The following is a 19,681-nucleotide window of genomic DNA, read 5'->3' on the forward strand; positions in this document are numbered from 1 at the left end:
CAGAAAGAGCTTGGCATTTGTGATGCCGTGGACTTGGGTTCCTGATCCTAGCTCTGTCACTTCCTGGTCATGCTGCTCTGGGCAAATTGCAGCATCTCCCTGGCTGTGCTTCTCTTTGAGCTGTCCAACGGAGATGGGATGGAATGGGCAGAGCATGAGCTCCTAACACTGAGAGCTCTGTAATGCACCCTGGGATTCTCCCCCCGCCCCACTCCGTCACCAGCCAGGAGACACAGGGGAGGCTGCATCACTTCTTTGGGGCCTTATTCCCCATCCTCAAAGCATGCTTTGGGATAACACCTATCTCTCTGGATTATGGTGAGGATCACGAGTTAGCTCCCAAGCAGTTTTTAGCACATGCCTGGCATGTGAGCAGGTGTTTAACAAATATCCTGGAATGTAATAATATCATTATCTTTCATTGACTTTAGGATGCTACCACTATGGTAAGATGTACCCTGAATTCACAGATGATAACATGTGAGAAAAATGTGTTTAGAATAAAAAAACACCCTCCTGTGTATGGTGACTGCTCTGTGAGAGGCAGGGTTGGGTGTCTTTCGAGCATTCTCCTATTGGGTTCTGATATATTCCCAAAAGGTGGGAGTCTATCTCCCCATTAGATAAGTGGGAGAACTGAGCTCAGAGCAGTGATGTCACTTTCTCTGTTATATAGCTTGCAAGAGATGAAGCTGGGATCAACTCAGGTCTGTCTGCTACCAAAGCCAAATTGCACATGATAACAACAAATATGATAGGATATGATCATATTTTGCAAATTACATAGTTACAGCCCTATGTGGGGTGAAAGACAAAATAATAATAAAAAATAATATGTCTACTAAGCATTCTATGTGGATTATATGTGGATGATTTAATTTAATCAAATTAAACTTTCTATTATAATCCTTATTTTATACACGAGCAAACTGAGGCTCTGAGTGGTAAACCAACTTACCTTAGGTCACACAGCCAGGAAATGGGGACCCTTCTGAACTCCAGAGTGGATTTCTTAACTCTCAACCTGATATCCAGTGCAAGGAGATTAGCTGGAAGGACCTTTTCAACATGCCTCCCAACTGCCCCCTGCCCTACCTGGGCTCTAAGCTGCGAGTCCACTGGGCTCCCACCCATGTCTCTGTGACTATCCTGTCTTCAGCCACTCTCCTTGCCTGTTGGGACTGGGGCTACAGCAGTGGGCACGGGGAAAGAGTGTGCAGTATGCAGATCGCTCCATTAAAATTTTATGTGGATTCAAAAATTCAGTGTTGACTCCGGTGACGCAAATAGGTATGAAAATTCTGAGGAAGGCACACTCATTGTTACCGAAATCAAATGGTTGAACGGCCACTAATGAGGCAGACAAGGAGCCTTGCTCACCCTCTGAGGATTGGGGGAGACAAGAGGAGCGATCGCGCTACATTATTCATACCCTCTTGTTTGAGCTTCAAATCTCAAGGAGGCTCTGGAAGAGGAAGGAAGAGAGGGTAGAGGCGGCGGAGGGGGCGGCGGGAAGAAGGCCCCCCTCTGCCAGCTGCAGAAGGCCGAAGACTAATTGACAACTACTCACAAAGCCCCCTCCCCAGGGCACCCCTCTTCCAGCTCATTTTCAGCTCGGGCCCCTAAGCACCTGCCACGGTGCCCGGATTTCCCCTGTGTGCCTGTGTGGGAGTCTGAGACACTGAAGGCCAGCAGGGAACTGGCTTTGGGGCTTGGCTCTGTGACCTTGGGCTGGTGACTAAACTTCTCTGAGCTTCGGTTTCTTCTCTAGCAACCTGAGGAGGACTGCCGATGGCTCTTCTTACCTACTTTGAGGGGAGGTGGCCTCTCTGAGGTTCAAATGCACCAATGTAGTGCTTCTTAAATGTGACGTTTATAGGAATTACCCAGGGGTCTTGTTGGGATTGGAGTCCTGATCCAGCAAGTCAGAGGCAGGGCCTGAGATTCTGCATTTCCAGCCAGCTCTCAGGCAAGGCAGACACTGCTGGTTTGCAGACCATCCTTTGAGAAGCCAAGTGAGTCCATAAAAATAAAGTGCTTTGTACAGTCAGTCTGCTGGTTTAAAGTCTTTCCATGCATCAGCATCTCCGAGGAGTTTGTAAAAACACAATGTCCATCCACATCCCCTGGAAGCTGAATTTAATTGGATGGGTCCAGGCACTTACAGTTTTACGTGCAACACCCCTTGGTTCTCAGATGTAGCTCAGATTGTTGCCATTTTTATTACTAATATGCCTCCAGTGTTTGGCTCCTCATCTTTCCTGCCCATTTTCAAGACCCCCGCTCTTCCAATTCCCCTTCAACATCCAAAGCCACCGTGCATTGATGCTTATGGGGGTGCATTTCTTCCTTTTCGCTGAGCAAAAGCATTGGCAAGATTGAGCCTGAAGAACCAATCACTCTCTCTGAGAGGGATGAGATGTACCCCATGGGACTGACCCCCTCCAGGTTAGAAGGATGCACTTGGGGCTCAGTCTCTGGAGGAGTGGAGCAAGTTCCAATGTTGGGTCACCTGGGCAGTTGCCCCTTCTGTTCTTTCTGAGACTGCTGCCCCATCAACTGATGACACATGTTCTAAAAGTAGAAATGAGACTCCAGAGGAACCATGGAGGTAAAGCCAGCTCACGAGGGAAGGGATAGATCTCTGCCAGTGAAAGCTGTGTAGAATGTGCAATCCTTCCATTGACCACACACCCGGCATAACTAATAAACAGGTTCCTGAGTACTCCCTGCATTTTGTAATTATTACTCGGCTATAAAAATCCCTTCTCCCTCCTGCCAACGTTATCTTAGTAAACGTTATGAGCGCTCACGAGGTTAATGCAGGGCTGTAAATCCGCGGTGGGTCGAACAAGTGAGACTTGAAGAACTGTTCATAAATCTACAGGAATCGCTCTGGTTTGTTTATTTAATAAAATATCATTTCCTAGAGACGCACAGGGCATTGTGGGGTTCACACCTTGGAGGGTGTGTGGGGAGGGGCCGAGGTGAAATCTGCAGAGGACAGCAGGTGCTTGCGCACGGGTGTGCACACAAGCAGTGCACATGGTTGTATGGAGTGTCAGGGCAGTAGTGAGGTCTGTCATTGCACCAGCCATTCTGGAGTTCTGTCCTGTTTCACTTAAGGCAGCCTGTTCTCTCAGAATTATTTAATGGGCCTCGTCAATATTTGAAACGATGCTTCAAAGCCCAGGACATGTGTAATGCTGTTTGCACAACATGAACACCTCCCCGAGACAATCTTCTGGGATTTGTTAGGGGCGCTTTGCCCATGCTGGGCTGTTAAATCAACAAGAAGTCAGCTGTCCCCACATGGTGTGGAATAAAATGTTAAAAGCATGGGCATTGGAATAAACAGACATGGGTTCGAAAAGCAGATTTGCCCATTACCAGGACGATGGTCTTGGTGTTCATAGCTCTGGCCTCAGTTTCCTTCTCTGTACTCTGGGGATCATCGTCTGTGCTTTAGAGTTCAGATCTGAAATGCGGAGAGACAGAATGGGCACCAAGATGGCTATCCTCTTTCCCTCAACTATGAGGCAACAGCACTGCAGTAACTCTGAGGAGCCTTTGTTAATTAATTTTGGCCGAAGGTCATCTACAGGGCCTTTGATCTTTTCTTTTCTTTTCTTTTTTTTTTTAATTTTTATTTATTTATGATAGTCACACACAGAGAGAGAGAGAGAGAGGCAGAGACAGAGGCAGAGGGAGAAGCAGGCTCCATGCACCGGGAGCCCGACATGGGATTCGATCCCGGGTCTCCAGGATCACGCCCTGGGCCAAAGGCAGGCGCCAAACCGCTGCACCACCCAGGGATCCCTGATCTTTTCTTTTTTAACGGACTGGTCCCTAACCTGGTAATACAAGACAGAAGGGTGGGTTGAATGGGAATGGCAGAGAAGCTTCAGACCCCAGAATGGCATTCCTGCCTGCTGGGAATTAGCATCCCTGAGCCTCTGTGCTGGTCATTAAGTCACTCACTGAAGGAAACAGATAGCATGGACCATTGGTGAGGATTGTAGAGTCTGGGGACCTGGGTCGAGTCCAACTCTAATGCTTAACCAGATGAATGGCCTCTCTGGTCAGGTAATTTAGCCCCTGGATTCCTGTGAAATGATTTTAACATCTGTCCCTTAGGGTTCTGAGCATGATGTGAACTACTTTGGGTAAAGTGTTTGTATAGGCTTGGCATGTTGTACAAGCTCAATAAATAATGGATTGATGCAGAGTGGAAACAAGAGAGAGGCAGAAATGAAGGTGACCAACCTATCTCACACAATCTTAAGTCTTAAATCAGTCTCAGTCTTACAACAGAAAAGTCCCATATCCTGGGGATTCCCTTTGTCTGGGAAAAACTGGGTGGTTGGTTGCCCTAGCAGGAGTGGATAAGTCAATGCTTGAAGCACTCTTAGCTCTGAGTTTAATTTGGCCACAGCTATTGATGATTTAATAACAGCTGGCTGATTATGGAGGCTTCATCTTAAAGAGTCTAATTCCCTAAGGCTAATTGCTGAGCGTTTGATTAACCCAGTGGCTCTCATTAGAATCACCTGAAGAGCTTTCCAAACATACCAATGACTGGGCCTCACCCCAGACCAGGGTTTCTCCAGCTCACTACTATTGACATATTGGGCTGGATTATTCTTTGTAATGGGGGCTGGGGGCTGCTGTATGCAGTGTGGGATATTGAGCAGCATCCCTAGCCTCCACTCTGAAGATGCCAGTTGCGATGTGTTAGCCTTGTGATCAACAAAAATGGCTCCTGGGTGACCATATCACCCCCAGTTGAGTGCTGCCCCAGACTAATTCAAGAATCTAGGGGTGTGGGAACTGAACTTTGGTATTTTGTATGAAGTTCCCTATCCCAAGCTGACCATAGCTTTCACCCACATGTGGGTGAATGCTCATTTGCAAAGTGAACTTTGGAAGGGCCTGGAGGTGACTTGGGGTTCAGCTCAAAGTGTCCATGGAAAGAGGGAGTAGACAAAGACCTTACGTGGCAGGAGATGTAATGAATTCCAACCCCCAAGTATGTCCTCTCCCACCTGCTACATAGCTGAAATCTCACCATTATATATGGATTCTTCTAGGAAGTTAAATGTGTTCATTTGAGTTCTCTTTATGATACTTCTGGAATGCAGCACAGGACACTGTTTATTAGTCACTCATGACTTCTTCAAAGTGGAAGCTGTGCTGGTTTGCAAAACATTTTGACACATGGAATCACTTGATTCTTACAACCCTCTGGGGGTAGTGTAGATCTGTTTGTACACATTACGGAAAATGACCTTCAGAGAAGTCAGGCAATTTTCTCAAAGTCACACAGCTGGTAGATAGCATAGCAGAAAGTAAAACTCAGGACAAGTTACTGACTCCTACTGACTAGCCCACCCAGTCTTTGGTTCCATCCATCCCGCAAGGGGCCAGGCACTGGTTGAAAACTGTGGCACCTGTGTTCCAACTTGGCTAAGAAGGAAACATTCACTGGGTGCTTCCTATAGGATAAGCGTTGTACTCGTATTATGTCCTTGAATCATCCCAGTGTCCCCATGCAGGAATTGCCGTAATTCTCTATTTTGGGGAGAAGAACACTGAGGCCTGGAGAGAGAGAGCAATTTGCCCAAAGCTGTGCACCTGGTAATAAGTTAAGGGGAGTGAGGATTCCAAACCAGGCTGTGGTGGCAGCATTCTATGGAGACTGCTGGCTGTAGAGAATATACGAAAAATTAGATATTTATTCAAGTTTGCCAGCTTGAAATGACAGGCACTCCATTTTTTTGTAACATTCTCAGAATTACTCAGCTCTGAGTAGAAGTGGCCACCAATCAGATGTGCCTCCCTGGCATTCTGATGAAACATTAGAGTAAGCGCATATTTCCTCCTCCTCCCTCCTCCTCCTCCTCCTCTTCTTCTTCTCCTTCTCTTTCTCCTTCTTCTTCTTCTTCTTCTTCTTCTTCTTCTTCTTCTTCTTCTTCTTCTCTTTCTTCTTCTTCTTCTTTCTTCTTCTTCTTTTCTTCTTCTTCTTTCTTCTTCTTCTTTCTTCTTCTTCTTCTTCTTTCTTCTTCTTCTTCTTCTTCTTCTTCTTCTTCTTCTTCTTCTTCTTCTTCTTCTTCTTTCTCCTTCTTCTTTCTCCTTCTTCTTCTCCTTCTTCTTCTTCTTCTTCTTCTTCTTCTTCTTCTTCTTCTTCTTCTTCTTCTTCTTCTTCTTCTTCTTCTTCTTCTTCTTCTTCTTCTTCTTCTTCTTCTTCTTCTTCTTCTTCTTCTTCTTCTTCTTCTTCTCTCTTCCTCTTCTTCGAAATGGGATAGGACAGAGGAAAAACAGAAAATGAGGGTGAGTGAGTGTATGTGTGTGTGGTTGGGGGGGAAGCACAAGGTCTTCATATTGATTCATGAGAGCAGCCATTTTCACTTTGCTTAAAAAAAATAAAGAGTTTGTCTTTACCTGGAAGGGCTCATCCCAGCTCTGCTGTGATTGGCTCTCCCCGACAGGAAGCCACAACAGGTCTTGGAGCTGAGACAGGAAGTGACTCTAGTGAGGTCAGCCAGGCTCAAGTTTCTCAACATCAAGGTGAAGGGTAGTGACAGTGTAATTGTGGAAAGCGATTACAAGGATCATAATAGTACAAATTGAGAGTGAGTTTTCTGACTGCCAGGAGAGGAAACATTTTAGGATTGGTTTCCTGAGAGAAATCCATCATTTTGATTTTTAACTGTGGCGGCTAACACAACGTTCACTCTAATTTTAGAAACGTTCTGAGACAGGAATAGGTTGTCAGGCAGTAGGTAACTTACATTTTCTGAGTCTAAGAGTGGTTAGTGGCTAAAAAAGTTGCATTCAGGAAAGTTCTGTGTCTTTAGAACCACACCAGATTTTTTTTTTAGAAATTTCTAACCCAAGTGGAATTGTGTATCAGTCGAAAAATTTATGTTGATTACCACCAGCCTCAGAAGTGAGAGAAGAGGGGTGCAGCTGGGTGGCTCAGTGGTTGAGTGTCTGCCTTCAGCACAGGTCATGATTCTGGAGTCCCGGGATCGAGTCCCACATAGGGCTCCCCGCATGAAGGCTGCTTCTCCCTCCGCCTGTGTCTCTGCCTCTCTCTGTGTCTCTCATGAATAAATATATAAAATCTTTAAAAAAAAAGAAGTGAGAGAGAAGGGAAAGTTGGGGTTAAGAGGAGCCACATCTCACTTGCCTCACAGTGGAGGCTTGGAGGATAAGATAGGGTCCATTAGTAGGAGTCAGTGTGCTGGTCTTGGAGGAAGGAACAGCTGCTCTATTGTGAGACTGGAAGAAGGATCCTAAAATAAGGATCAAGCAGATTGAGTTCAAGTTCTGGCCCTGCCTCTTACTAATGGACAGATGATTTTGCATCTGTTCTTACCCTCATCGGGGTCTCATTTTTCCAATCTTGTCATAGGTGTGGCAGGAAGATGACCCATAAACATCCACTAGTGGCGCCCCTTCTTGGGCATTCAGTGTATATGTGTGTGTGTGTGTGTGTGTGTGTGTGTGTGTGTGGCACTTTTGAAGCTCACCCAAGATTCTTGGAGTGGTTTTCTGTAAATATGGTACTTCACATGATCACCTTGGGAAGAGACTTTCTCAAACCTCAGAACGGATGTTTATTACCTTGATGCACTTGCTTTTCTCTCCAGGGACTATGGCCTAGATTCCTGAGCAGGAGGCTAGGTCAAGAGAGCATTCAGCAGCCACAGACCAAGTCAACTGATCTCTGCTATGTCCAATCCATGTTTGGGGATGCATCAGGTCCTCCTTGAATTCCCAAACCAAATCAACAGCTAAACATGTAAATATTGGTTTCATGAGCCAAATTGATTCCTCAGGGCTTCCTGGTGCAGTGGAAGGACATGGATTTTGCAGCCAAACAGAGATGGGTTTAAATGGTGGCTGGGCCACTTGCTTGTGAGCAAATTGCTTAAGCTCTGTGAACCTTAGTTTTACCCACCTGACAAATGGGGATTATAATAGACAACATTAGATAACAATAGAGCCAACCTCATAAGCTTATTATGAGAATCAGTGTGTTAATTCATGTAAAACAGTATAATTGGTAAGGCTTGCAGGAGGCATGAGGAAGAATGGGAAGTATTTTTTTTAAAGATTTTATTTATTTATTTGAGAAAGAGAGAGCAGTGGGCACAAGTAGTGGTAGGGGCACAGGGAGAGGGAGAAGCAAACTCCTCACTGAGCCAGGAACCAGACATGGGGATGGAGTGACAGATCATGACTTGAGCTGAAGGCAGATACTTAACCGACTGAGCCATCCATGGGCCCCGGAAGTGTGGGAAGTATTAACCCCACTGAGAGAAGGGATGTGACAATCATAGAAAACTTCCCATAGGAGGTTATAGCTAAGGTGCTTTAATGTGTATAATGGATGTAAAAAGCTTAGCAGAACACTTGATGATGAATTATGTGCTCAGAAAGAAGAAAAGGGGAAAAGAAGAAACAGGGTTTACTGAGGTTGGTGGGGAGTCCAAGGACCCCTTCCCAGCCCTCTACTGAGTCTGATTCACCTCAGACCTGAACCTTCTCCTATTCCTGTTTCTTCTTCCTGCCCCATCACTGCACGCATGCTGGGTGCTGGCCCCTTGCCCTGAATCCTACTTCAGGGGCACCCAGCAGGCACAGACTTGACAGGAAAGGGAGAGAAGCAAGCTGGAAAGAGGGGCTTGGAGAAGATTGATGTAGGCACTGTTGTCATGGCAACAACAGGATGGGCTCGAGGCCCCACTGCCCAGAGCAGCTCTTCTAGCTCTTTTTGGATTCCAGAGCCTTTGAGGGGAGGCCAGAGGCTTGAGTAGGGGCCCTAAAAACACAGATGGGGCCTCAAGGTGACAGCCAGAAAGAGGGGAGGCCCTGGGACCCAGAATGCTCTTCTGGCAGCATCTGCTGAAATCAATAGGCTTTTAAAGAAGACCTGTTCAAACTCCTGAATTAAAAGATGGGGAAACTGAGCACTAAGGAAGAGAGTGATCAGGACACATATTTCTTGAGAGCTTACAATGTATCTGGTACTTTCAGCTAGCTTCTAATTACTTATGTCTGTTTTCCACCAGACTACATGATCTGAGAGAACAGGGTGGCACCTAGGATAAAGGCTAGGGTGTCAGATCTGGGTTCAAAGTCTTCCTCTGTCACTTACAAGGCAGGTGGCAGTGCATATTATCTACCCTTCCATAAGTCTCAGTTTCCTTATCTGCAAAATAGATAAGTTTATGGCATATAATATTATCTGCCTCATAGAGTGGTTAAGATTTTTGAATGGCATAATTGATATAAAATGCTTTGTGTGGTGCTCGGTAAAGCATAAATGCTCAATAAATGTCACATGTAATAATATTTCAAGGCTATTCAGAAGAAAGGAAGTTCACATTTTACTGACTAGAAACCACCAATATTTGTGTAGCTGCAGGAGGAGTGGTATCTAGTTTACTTATTGAACCATCTGTTTTTGTCTCTTTGTCTGACTTACATTTATATCTATATTTTTCTGCCTCTCAGAGAGCAGAGCCCTATAGGCTAATGGGAGCACGTAGGTCAGTAGTCAAGAGACATAGGTTAATAATAATAATAGTTTTCATTTATTGGGAACTTCGATGTGCTAAACTCCTTGCTGAGCTTTTGACATGAATTCTTCCCAACAGTTCTTTAAGTTAGGTGCTCTTATTATCCTGTTTTATGACAGGAAACTGAGGCTCAGAGGGGTTACAAACATTATTCAAGGTCACACAGCTGGTAAGTGGCAGAGACGGGACCCCAGTCACCAGCAGTTTTTTTTTTTTTTTTTTTTTTTTTTTAACTGACCGTGACAGGGGAAAGAGTACCGATGCTGCTGACCTTGGTCCTGAAACGTTAGTACCTGGTGGGGTGGAGCTGTTCCCTTAGAATGTGTGTTCTTCAGAGCCTCCAGCTCTTCCTTCCCTTGGTGAGGGAAAAGGCAGAGGTAAAAGGTACGGAAGGGAGAACAGGGAGACGGTGAGAGAGGATCAGGGTCTTCTGGAAGGTCAAAGCTCCTGACAGATTGCTAAGGAGAAATAAAAGTGACTTGATTTGATATATATTGAGGATAACTATGTTGTTTCGGACAGTGCTTTGGGGACATTCAATCCCCTTTCTCTTTGCCACGCTAGTGGTCAGTCACCTGTTTTCCTCACAAATGGGGTCTCATTGTCCTTATCTCACAGATATGTTTTGGAGAGTCAAAGAGAGAATAGTGAAAAACCCAAGCCCGGTGCCAGGCCCATATGAGCAGTGGCGCATTCCTTTTAGCCCTTCTCCTCATCTTACCACTAACCTGTGCCCATATTTGCTCTGGCTCAGGTAGGATACTGGCTAACCAGTCCCTGCCTAGAATGTGGGTTCCCTGGGAAGAATTCCTGCTGCCCAGCCACCGAAGTTCATTTGTAATGCGGGCTTTCCCTGCCATAAAGCTCCAAGCTGCTTGGAAGAGTCAGGAACCACATTTCCTTGCATTAAAAAGTGCCTCAAGTGAGGATCGTGTTGCAATGGTGGCATGTAAATGCCTCTTTCAAGAGGGGAAATTGCTTTGAAGTTACTAGTTCCCTGGCTTTGATAATAATCTGCTTAATGTCTTGTGTCAAACTAATTACAGCATAATTACCTTTTTTAATAACAGGTACTTTTAATTGGTGCAGGGTTAAACAATTCTGTTGTAAAAATCGGTTGTTTTACATTCATGGCTATAGTTTACAAAGAACTGGGACAACCTTGTAATATTAAACACTCCATAGAACTGGGATGGGGTGTGAATGAGGATGCCTCCATGCCTCCTCTCCATGACATTGGACCCCTATTCTTGCCTCACCTGCTCACAGACAGAACTTTTTGTGCCAAACTCATGGAAGAGGATGCTCAGGGCTACATGTGTTTGCATACATAAGCTGGCTTCATTTAGATCTGTACATGAACAAAAGCATATGAAAGAAGTATTGCTATCTCCATCATATGGATGGGTAAACTGAGGCTTGGAGAAATTAAACAACCTACTTCAGGTCACAACGTCAAAGGACTGAATCAGACTTTGAACTTACGTCCCTTGCTTCTAAATCCTGAGTTTTAGAAAAGTGGTATAAAGTGGTTAAGAGCTTGGAGTTGGGTCTGGAATCCAAAATAGCTAAGCTTGATCCGAGCTCTATAATGTAATTGCTGTGTGACCTACAGTAATTTTATTCCCTCTCTGGGCTTCAGTTTTCATCTGTAAAAGTGAGAGATAATAGTGGTATCTCCCTCATGGGAATAAAAGATAATATAAACTAACATAGACTAAGTGTCTAACATAGTAGGTGCCTATATAGCGGCAATTCCTCTGGTCCCCTCTGAGCATTGCTCCAACTCTGCCTTTCTTCTCTCAGATTCTTTCGTTACAGAACCCCGAGTACCCCATAGATGTATTTCCTCATGTCTTGGCTGAAAAAGTGCACACACTCATCTCATTACTGCAGCTTTTTGCATTTCATTAAAAAACCTGACAGGCCATTTCATAATAATTTATTAGCACAGAGTCAATTTTTATTAATTACAATCATTAATTTATCAGTGTTCCCGTCATCTGAAGTTTGGTCAGAAGTGAAAGGCGAGAAGTGCAGAGAGAAAAATGGGGGAAAGTGGAAGTTGCCGGGATCAGGATCCAGTTGGGTGGGGTAGGGGTGGAGGTGGAAGGGGCTTTCAGGCACAGTGGAATGGGGAGGCACCATCTTGAATGCAGAGTCTGGGAGGGGGGCATTGAAGATCAGGGGTTTGACCATCAAATTACACTTCCTTCTCTAATGCAGGAACAAAGGGAGTATATGAGTGACATGTGGCAGTGCTTCACTGACCTTAGGAACAAAATCCTCTAAGTTCCGGCTCTGTCCTCCAATGCAGCTCCTCCTCCCCTGCTCCTGCTTCCTCACTCCACTTGGGTTTTCATTTTTCTGGTTTCTGTCTGCCTCTCCTTCCATGTTGTAAGCTCCTTGAGAGAAATGACCTTGCCTGGGCCATCATTTGATCTCTAGAACTTAGCAGAGAACTCAACAAATATTTGCTTAATGGATTAACAAATAAATCATCTACCCAGCCCCGGCCTGTTTTATGGAGGCAGGAGCTATAGCCCAGAGAGGATATCTGACCCACCCAAGGTCACACAGCTGACAGCTGAATCAGACCTAGGAATTAAACCTGCTGGCCTTTTCATACCTTACAGATCTCCCTTTTTGTGTTTTGACTTTTTTTCTAGTCCAGCCTTTGTGCTCTCTCTTTATTTTTAATTTTTATCAGAAAAAGTGAAATGAAAAGCAAAAGTATGGCTTGAGAACAAAGATGAAGCTATCCCCTCAGTGAGGGGCAGAGTTTCTTTCTGTATGGGTCCTAGCCTTGCTTCAGTGAGTCTTCTATCTGGCACCCACATCCTGGCTCAATGTGTGTCCTTTTCTGGACAAGGACCCCCTCAAATGGTTTTACTGCAGCATCACTGAGGGTGGTGGAGAAGCACTAAAGGGCTGGAGTCCACCTGGGAGCTGGGATACACACCTTTAGTACATTTGGTTTGACCCAGCCTAGGGCAGGTGCTTTTACCTTACTGTGCCTGTTTTCCCATTTACAAATGGACCTAATAATAGTGCCCACATTCATGAATTATTGTTAACCCTGGGTGTCAGTGCACATAACCCAGCCTGGGGTGAAGGTTGGTGGTAGGGATGGAAAGTTTTCTTCAGGAAATGATACCAAGTCATGGTTCTGATAAATGAGTGGGAATTAGCCAGTGGCTCTGTTGGGGATGAACTGGAGGTCATTCCAGAAAAAAAATGATACCAGACACAGAGGATGATGAGGAACAGCATAACACGCTGGGAAACTCAAGCATCTTGATATGCCCTGAGTGTAAACTTCATTGCAGAGTATTGGGGAAGATGACAGGGACTGGATCATACTGGAGCCCTGCAGGCTATGACAAAGCAAGTGGCTTTTGTATGAGGGTAGTGGGGAGCCATGGAAAGGTGTGAAGTAGGGGAGATGGCATGAGTCTAAATTATAGAATTCAAATATGAAAGAGGGATTTGAAGGTGAAGTGTAGACACACCAGTGAGGAATGTGCAACAGCCATCTCAAGTGAGAGATGATAGTGGGTTGGCCAGATTGGGAGAGGATTGGTGGCCATAGGGATGAAGAGGAGAAGTTAGGTTCAAGAATTGTTAAGAAGAAAAATACTTTGCTGGGGATCTTCTCTGTCTACATCCCATCTTCAAAGGTACAAACCTAAAGAATATAGGTATTATATGAAGATGTTATAGGTCACCAACCTTCCTGAGCTGGGGAGATCCTCCCCTCTGATCTCTGCAGCCCTCAGTTAAGGCATCATGAGATCATGGTGTGTCTTGGTCTCGTTCCCTTGGGGAAGAGTCTGTGCTAGCTATATTTTTTTTCTCCAACACTCAGCTTGGGGCTTGGCCCAGGTTTGGCATGAGATGAATAACCCCTGGATGGAAGAATCAAGTAATATTGGTGCCACTGTCTATACCCTACTTACTGGAGCCCAGGACACAGAAAAGGTCTGAAGTATATCATGTGTCACCCTTCAGAAACCTTGATGGTATCACTCTTTTGCCGAGTATGTAAAATTGAACCTTTTGGACCATACTGGTCTTTCTCTTCACGAGTGGCCAAACAAACAAACAAACAAACCAAACAAAAAATCCCCAGGAAACCTAGCTCAGTTCATCCATAATTACTCTATTTGAGACTCAGCTCACTTGTCCAAAATTGAGGATCTCCAAACAAATCTTGCCAGGTGGCTGTTTTCTGAATCCCTTTTAAACCTGAGCATTTCTCTGGATTGAAGGGGAACTCCAAATGAGCAAGTTCACCTTCACAAATGACTGTGGTTCTTCACAACTGATCTGTGGGATCTACCAGGATTGCAGCAGGAATTATGAGGCCAAGCTATTCTTGGGAGGGAAAAGGTGGGAGAGGGAGTGATGCAAGATTAATAATTCAATTATTTGGGACACTTTGTTCTGACCTGAGCACAGCCATCATGAGCCAGGCTGGGGACAGACGGCCACATGCACATTCAGACCCTATGGGGTTTGTCATGGTAAAATGTTGTCAGCCAGGAACAAAGTCACAAAGTGGCCTTCACAGGTTCCTTTGGGGCGCAGAAATGGTCCAAGAGCTCCATGAAGCTCGAGATTTCTTAGGGTCCAGAGAAAGGCAGGAACTATGAGGAGTGGGGTTGACAAAGTCTAAACAATGGTATGTACTTGGAAGCTGTGAGCAGGGGCAGAGATTGTAGGTTTTGAGTTGGATTTGTGGGCTGGGTTCAAATTCTGACTCTGGATTTAAATCCTGGAACTTTGGGGGGAAGGGGTTTAACCTGACTTAGCATAGTTCCCAGCAGTTGATAGGCTCTCAGCTGATAGCAAATGGGCATGAAGCAATGCATTCAGTAAGCCCAAGGTCACACAGCAAGTTAAGAATGGTACTAGGGCAGCCCGGGTGGCTCAGTGTTTTAGCACCGTCTTCGGCCCAGGGCGTGATCCTGCAGACCCAGGATCGAGTCCCACATCAGCATGCATGGAGCCTGCTTCTCCCTCTGCCTGTGTCTCTGCCTTTCTCTCTCTCTCTGTCTCTCATGAATAAATAAATAAAAATCTTAAAGAAAAAAAAAAGAATGCTACTAACTTCTAGGTTTTCCCTGGAGCACATCCATAAATTGTAAGACTGTCCTGAGAGGCATTGATCTTGGTGGATCCTATTTGGGTGATAATGTTAGGGAAGGAGAAGTGAGAGAGAATAAAGAAGGAGGGCCCTCAAAATATTGATGTCAGAAGTCAGGACAGACACCTCCTTTTTTTCAGTAGATGGGGTGACAGTGTGCTTTGTGCTTCAGAACAACAGCTGATCATCGTTCTCTTGACTCTCCACTCATGGCTGGTGTCTTCTAGGGGCTGGGTGTATATGTGTTCCCCACCCTGGAGAAGTGTGTCTGGATCTGACCTGAGAGATATAAATCTGTCCAGCTCCAAATGGTGCTGAAAGTGAGGATTAAATTACCTATGTTAAATGACATATACTTTAGACACAAGTATACCCAGTTTACATGTCATCTCCGTATCACCTCCCTTAGCATAGTGCCTAGGAACCTAACAAGTGGAAATCATGATTTTTGCTCAGGTGCACAGACTTGAGAAGCCCCTCTCTTTAAGGACTTTTGTTTGAAATTACTCCCTCCCCCGATGCTTCTCCCTGATTCACCCTGATGCTTCTCCTCTTGTCCACATTGGCACTCATCCTGGTTTATATAAACCCCAACCCGCAGTCTGGCCATTCATGCATATTTGCTTCTTTGAAAAGTGCATGTGCTTTTGTAAATTACAGAAATGGTTTGGAGTTCTCTTTCTGGCTCTTATTCTCCTTGCTCAGCATCGTTTTTGAAGTCTGCCCATGCTGCTGCATATAGATCTGGTTCATTTCTTCTAATGGTTGCAGAATATTTCCTAGTTCCCCTGCCAGGTATGGCTCACCTGGTTCTCAAGTGAAGGAGTGCTGCACCTTTTCAGCATAACAAGAATGCAGTGAACACCCTTGGTCTATCTACTTGCATGGCCCTACATAAGAATTTCTCCAGGCTGTGTGACCAACAGTGGTTTTGCTGAGCTCTTGGATATCTGCACACTTGACACTACTGAGACTGACTAGACTATTCTCAGAGCATCATTCACACTCTCTCCAGCTGTGTATGAGAATTCCTCGTCTATAACATTTTTGCCAAGGCACGAAGTTATCTTTTGCTTTGACTTTTGCCAGGCAACGGGGATAATGTGCTACTTTACGGCTATCTCAATTTTCATGTCACTCATCACTGATAATTTTGAATACATCTTTAGATACTTATTAGTAATTTTCTTCCCTTTTCTGTGAAGTATTTATTAATATATTTTGTCCATTTCGCTCTTGGATTTTCTAAGGTTTTTTTTTTTTTCCTGATTTGTAGATTTCTGTGTTCCCTAGTTAGCTATTCTTTCCAAATATTTTGTTTCACTACATTAGCCTTGTGCTAAGCTTGTCTGTGGTGTACGTGGGACAGGAATCTTTAATTTCAAAGTAATAAATTCCTTCCTTTACCACTGTCCTAATCTCTAATAGTGGGATGCTTTCAAGAAATCCCACCCGTTCCCACTGAAGGTCACAAAGCTACTTTCTTATGTTTTTTCTTTCCTTTCTAGTTTTTGCTTTTTATGATTAGGTGTTTAAGCTATCTGAACTTTATTTTTGTATATGGTGTGAGGTAAGACTCCATCTTGATTTTCTCCAACAGAGTGATGTAATTTTTTCAATAATATTTAGTTGATAATTCATCATTTTCCCAATGTTTGTGATCCTACCTATTTAGTCTGTCTCATTTATCTTTGTGCCCTCCATTTTGCTCCACCTGTCTTTTAAAATATAAAAACATATTACACAAAATACAGTATATATAAAATATATTAACATATAATATATTGATTTGCTTACAATCAACAACAACAAAAGCTGAGCATCCCAACAGGGTTACAGGAAATCAAGCCTGCAAAAAGACCTTCGAAATTACTTCATCTGATCACGTTGTATCACACAGGGGGCAATTAGGCTCTTTATGGATGGAAGGAAGCTCCATGTTCAAGGACATAGTCAGAAATAGAATTCCTATCCCCTGACCACCCACCCCCACTGCATATTTGTTCCGTTTCATGACACCTGAGGGTGTTTGGATGTGAGTGCCTTTTAGGGGCAAACACATTCCAAGTCTTAATGTTAGATTGAATACCAAATACCTTAACATTTGAAAAAATGACATTTATTATACGGAGTTGTAAACAGAGAAAAAATTACAATAGAACCCAGTGTAGATCTTACATAAACGGCACCCATTCGGTGTAATGACTCTGAGAATGTCAGTGCTAACAAGCACATAATTGGCACTGGGGAGATAATTTTTGCCACCTTATGCAGAGGGGAAACTGTTCTGCATAATGATTTTACCTAGGAATATTCTTTATTTAACAGACCCATTTGCATACCCTCCCAACTTTCTCGAGTTAACACAAAATGCTCTGGAGACATTGCCAGGTCTCTTGCAGAAGATGTCTGCTTTTTCCTCCCCCTTTCCTTCCTTTCTCTGTCTCTCTTCCTCCTGCCCTCTGTCCCTCCCCTCCTCTTTCTTTCTTTCTTTCTTTCTTTCTTTCTTTCTTTCTTTCTTTCTTTCTTTCTTCCTTCTTTCTTTTTCTTTTTCTTTCTTTCTTTCTTTCTTTCTTTCTTTCTTTCTTTCTTTCTTTCTTTCTTTCTTTTCTTTCTCTTTCTTTCTTTTAGTTTTTCCTACCTTCCTCCAACTTTATCAAAGTATCATTGACATATAACATTGTATAAGTTGTGCTTCCTGAAATGAACTTCCATTTCTCAAGCATGTGCTGTGTGCCAGGGACTGTGCTCCCTGCCTCATGTACATTATGTACATTTATAGATAAATATCCCAAGGTTGGACATTTCTTAAGGACTGAGTTCTTTCCTGTCTTATCCATCACCATATTTCCAGGATTTAGCACAGGACTCTAGGCGCAGGAGGTGTTCAATGTCATTGAATGAATATGTAAATTAATGTCATGTCTATCTTATGAGGGAGGGGTTTTGTCACTGTAAATTGAAATCACTTGTCTAAGGTCAGAATGCCAGTAAATAGCCCACTGGGATTTGAACACAGGTCAGCTTGACTCTGGGTAATACTTATTTTACAAACATAGTCCACCTTCCTTTGATGGAGCAGAGCGTCTAGTCTCTTATCCAATAGGCTAGCCACGAGCCATATGTGGCTCTTTACATTTAAACTCATTAGAATTAAAGAAAAGTTAAAACTCACTTCCTCAGTCTTAAGAGTCACATGTAGGCTACTGGTTTGGGCAGGAAAGCACTAACACATTTTCATGACTGCAGGAAATTCTATCGGACATTAGTGCATTTATATCTACTCTTCCAGTGTCAACTTTGTGTCAGGCTGTATCTTAGATCTGTGTATACATACTGTCAGTACGTACTAGTACTTGAGCTCTGGATCACACAGACATGGATTCAAATCCTAATTCAGGATTTGACTTTAGGGGTGAGTCTTAACCTCTCAGAATCTGGGTTTTCTGTTCTGTAAAGTGAAGATAATAATAGGATTTAATTTATAAGGCTGTGTGAAGATTAAAGGTGGAGATACACAGAGAACATTTAGTACAGTGTCTGGCTGTGAAGATGAAAGATAATGATCCCCATTCTACAGTAAGAAAGCTGGCATTCAGAGAAGTGATGCCATGGAGAAGGTTGCTGTGCCTTCACTTGGAGGTAGTGCAGAGATCGCAGGAAGTGGCTAAAGGGTTAAGAGATGTGCCTGTGGTAGTGTAACCTTCTTAACTACCCAAAGAAGTCAATGTTCCATGCGGAAATTTAAAGGAAATATTTTATTTTAAAAAAGAAAAGCTTAAAGGTAACTTTTATTTTACATGAGGGAAAACTAGGCCTGGTGGGGGGAAATGAGTGGCTTAGGATCAACTACTTGCTTAATCTAAGAACTGGGGTAAAATCTCAGATATTTTACCTTCCAGTTTAAAGCCCCATTTTTCTGCATTTCAGTGATGCCCAACAAAGGACTAGATTTGGGAAACTTTGTTTATTAATCCGGGCTTTAAGTGTCATGAATTCAAATTAAACTGCCTTCATCTAGAAAAGGAATGTATTGGTTTATGTATGTGGTAAGCACTTCAGGTACGGCTGGCTCTAGGTGCTCAAGCAATATCAGAAATATCTGTCTTTTTGTCTCTTGGGTCTGCTTTTCTCTGAGTTGGTTCCATTCTTGGGGAAGGAATTTCTCTCTGTGGATGGCCACAGCAGCTGTAACTCCATTTGAATTATTTGCTCCCCTCCCCCAAAGAGTCTCTTTCCTGAGAGATATAGCAAAAGTCACAGGACTGGCTCTCATTGAATGGGTTGAGTCAGGTACCTACTCTTAACCAATCACTGTGAACTGATTCTCATTGGATGGCTTAGGTCATGTGCCCATTCTTAAACTGATCACTGTGACCTGGATGAATAAGACTCACCTCTGGAACCAGAGAGGGAAATCAGTTCAACCAGAGTCCAAGGGACTGAAAATGGAGGAAGGCTGGGTTCTTAAAGGAATATAAGAACCTTGTTCCCAGAAGACAGAGGAATGGATGTTGAGTGGTGAAGTATAACAGTGTTTTCTGCACATTGTCCAGGTCACTGTTTACAATTGTGCTGTCTGCACAATTACCTAGCAGTGTCTGATTTGCCACTATTATGAACCACAAGAATTTAAAGACTATTAAAAGGAGACCTTTGGTTCCTTGCACCCATGACTATTAGTAAGGATCCTGGGTAGTTGGACAGTCTTGAGGCTAGAGAGGTGTGGATGTGGGGAGGGACTCCATCAAAAGTGTCACTGAGGGTTGCTTGGATGGCTCAGTTGGTTGAGCATCTGACTCTTGGTTTTGGCTCTGATCATGATCTCAGGGTCATGGAATTGAACCCCACATGGGGCTCTGCACTCAGTGGTGAGTCTGTTGGAGAGTTTCTCTCCCTCTCCCTCTTCCTCTCTCTCTCTCAAAATAAATTATAATTCTTA

Source organism: Vulpes vulpes, chromosome 10 (genome assembly GCF_048418805.1).
Source record: "Vulpes vulpes isolate BD-2025 chromosome 10, VulVul3, whole genome shotgun sequence".
Classification (NCBI taxonomy): domain Eukaryota; kingdom Metazoa; phylum Chordata; class Mammalia; order Carnivora; family Canidae; genus Vulpes; species Vulpes vulpes.